Here is a 3,360-nt window from a genome sequence, read left to right as displayed (position 1 = left end):
AACAGATGTGCCAAAGACTGCTTTTCGAACCAGGTATGGGCATTATGAATTCTTAGTAATTGCTTTTGGGCTTACGAATGCCCCTGCTGTTTTCATGAGCCTGATGAACGGGATTTTTAAGCCATATCTGGATCTCTTTGTTATTGTATTTATTGATGATATACTGATATACTCAAAGAGCAGGAAAGAACATGAGGAGCATTTAAGAATTGTGTTGGAGTTGTTGAGGGAGAAAAGGCTTTATGCCAAATTTTCCAAGTGTGAGTTTTGGCTAGATTCAGTGTCCTTCTTGGGGCACGTGGTTTCTAAGGATGGTGTGATGGTGGATTCTTCTAAGATTGAAGCAGTGAAAAGTTGGCGAAGACCTACTAATGTTTCTGAGGTAAGGAGCTTTGTTGGTTTAGCTAGCTACTACCGTTGATTCGTCAAGGGATTTTCTTCTATTGCTTCGCAGCTGACAAATTTGACTAAGAAGAATGTTCCATTTGTATGGTCGGATGAATGTGAAGAAAGCTTCCAAAAACTTAAGGCCTTGTTGACTACTGCGCCAATTCTTACCTTGCTAGTGGAAGGTAAGAATTTTATTGTTTATTGTGATGCATCTTATTCTGGTTTAGTTGCTGTGCTAATGCAGGAGGGGAATGTAATTGCTTATGCTTCGAGGCAATTGAAAATGCATGAACGTAACTATCCGACCCATGATTTAGAGTTGGCTGCAGTTGTATTTGCAGTAAAGCAGTGGAGGCATTACCTATATGGGGTCAAGTGTGAAGTTTACACAGATCATCGTAGTCTACAATATGTCTTTACTCAGAAGAATTTAAATTTGAGGCAGAGAAGGTGGATGGAATTATTGAAAGATTATGATATTACTATTTTATATCACCCTGGAAAAGCTAATGTTGTGGCAGATGCCTTAAGTAGAAAAGCAGGGAGCATGGGTAGTTTAGCCCACTTACAGGTTTCTAGACGCCCATTGGCTAGAGAGGTTCAGACTCTGGCTAATGACTTTATGAGGCTGGAAGTACTAGACAAAGGAGGATTTTTGGCCTCTGTGGAGGCAAGATCTTCCTTTGTTGACAAGACTAAGGGAAATCAGTTTGCTGATGAAAAGCTGAGCCGAATTCGAGATATGGTATTGCGAGGAGAGGCTAAAGAGGCAGTAACTGATGAAGAAGGCATCTTGTGGATTAAAGGAAGGGTATGTGTGCCCCGTGTGGATGATTTGATTCACACTATTCTTACAGAGGCTCATAGTTCAAGGTATTCTATACATCCTGGTGCAACCAAGATGTATCGTGAGCTAAAGCAACATTTTTGGTGGAGTAGAATGAAGCGTGACATTGTTGATTTTGTTGCTCAATGCCCAAATTGTCAGCAGGTAAAGTATGAACACCAGAGGCCTGGAGGGACACTTCAGAGAATGCCCATTCCTGAATGGAAGTGGGAAAGAATTGCAATGGATTTCGTAGTTGGTCTTCCAAAGACATTGGGTAAGTTTGATTCTATTTGAGTAATTGTTGATAGGTTAACTAAGTCTGCTCACTTCATTCCGGTCAAGATGACTTACAATGCAGAGAAGTTAGCCAAACTCTATATCTCAGAAATTGTTCGATTATATGGAGTTCCACTTTCCATCATATCAGATAGAGGTACGCAATTTACTTCTATGTTTTGGAAGACCTTACATGTTGAATTAGGTACTAGATTTGATTTTAGTACTGCATTTCACCCTCAGACCGATGGGCAGTCTGAGCGAACAATTCAAGTGTTGGAGGATATGCTTCGTGCGTGTATGATAGATTTTGGTGGTCATTGGGATAAATTCTTACCCTTAGCAGAGTTTTCATACAATAATAGCTATCACTCAAGTATTGATATGGCCCCATTTGAGGCACTGTATGGGAGGAGATGTAGGTCTCCCATTGGTTGGTTTGATGCATTTGAGGTGAGACCTTGGGGTACCGATCTTTTGAGGGAGTCGTTAGATAAAGTAAAATTCATTCAGGAGAAGCTTCTAGCAGCTCAGAGCAGGCAGAAAGAATATGCAGATCGAAAGGTTAGGGACTTGGATTTTATGGAGGGTGAACAAGTCTTGCTGAAGGTTTCACCCATGAAAGGGGTGATGCGGTTTGGTAAGCGAGGTAAGCTTAGTCCGAGGTATATTGGTCCATTTGAAGTTCTGAAGCGCGTGGGGGAGGTGGCTTATGACATGGCATTGCCTCCAGGTTTCTCAGGAGTGCACCCGGTATTTCATGTGTCTATGCTGAAAAAATACCATGGTGATGGAAACTACATTATTCGTTGGGATTCAGTTCTTCTTGATTAGAATCTGTCTTATGAGGAGGAGCCTGTTGCTATTCTAGATAGAGAGCTCCGCAAGTTGAGATCAAAGGAGATTGCATCTATCAAGGTTCAGTGGAAGAATCGGCCAGTTGAAGAGTCCACTTGGGAGAGTGAGGTCGATATGAAAGAATGATATCCACATCTTTTTACAGATTCAGGTACTCTTTCTCGCCCTCCCCTTTTCTTCCTATGATCGATCGAGGACGAACGATGGGTAAATTGGTATCTATTGTAACAACACATTTAGTCGGTTTGAGCAGTAGAATTATTTTTGATAAATACTTTCCGCTAAATTTTAAATGGGTGTTCTCGACTATTCATAATTATAATTATGAAATTAGTGGGGTAATTTTAATAATTTATTTAGTTGGTGGTTAAAGAAGATATAGTGAAATAAATAGTGGATTACTTTTATCACTTTTTATAATTGATTATATGATAATTAGGGTAAAAAGAATCTGTAGAAGAAAAATAAAAAGAGCGGAAGAGGAGAACGAAAGAGAGCAGCGTGAACGAAAGAAGAACGCAAGCGACTTAGACTTCAGGTACATCATTCGCTAAAATTTTATAATAGGAATATGTGTATGAAATTGGAAAGAAAGTGAGGAATGTTAATATATATATATATTTATATTATATTATTTGATAGAAAATGAATTAAGGACATACCTGCAAATGGAGATGCTGCTTGAGAAAAAGAGGAGTAATGCATGTGTGCCACTGGTCTCGTGACCAGTGGCTTCAATTGGTAACGTCGGTGGGAAATTAGGAAATGGCTTCAAGGTGTTGCTATTCTGCCACTGGTTTCGTAACCAGTGGCCTAATTTTAATATTATAAAACTTTGTTATGATATAAGAAATTAAAGTTTGATATATTGAGATAGGTAATTAAATATTTAGTGTATTATATTATATGATTATTATTAAAATTGTGCTAAGTGGAGGAATTAAGACTTACTATTAGGTTTGAATTTTAGGAAATATATATATAAAGTTAGGTGAATTTTGGGTCTA

This window comes from Solanum pennellii, chromosome 11 (assembly GCF_001406875.1).
Source record: "Solanum pennellii chromosome 11, SPENNV200".
In the NCBI taxonomy this organism is placed as follows: Eukaryota; Viridiplantae; Streptophyta; class Magnoliopsida; order Solanales; family Solanaceae; genus Solanum; species Solanum pennellii.
Note: the sequence above shows the minus strand (reverse complement) of the source record.